Below are 236 nucleotides of genomic sequence, written 5' to 3' on the forward strand. Positions count from 1 at the left end.
TTAGGGTCATCGGGTCCATTTAGGGTAAAGGGGTTTTAAGAATAATGGACGAAGACAAATTTTGCGAAAAAAGGAGGAAGGGGAAAGGCGGGATGATAAAAAGGGTAATAAGTGAAGGAAAAAAAAATGAAAGAGACAAAGGGAATTAATGAAACGGAAGTTAAAAGGAAAGCGAGAGTAAATGACGGAGAGAGACGTAAGGGACAGGAATAAATGGAAAGGCGGGAGAAAGATAT

Source organism: Penaeus monodon, chromosome 34, assembly GCF_015228065.2.
Source record: "Penaeus monodon isolate SGIC_2016 chromosome 34, NSTDA_Pmon_1, whole genome shotgun sequence".
NCBI classification, from domain to species: Eukaryota; Metazoa; Arthropoda; class Malacostraca; order Decapoda; family Penaeidae; genus Penaeus; species Penaeus monodon.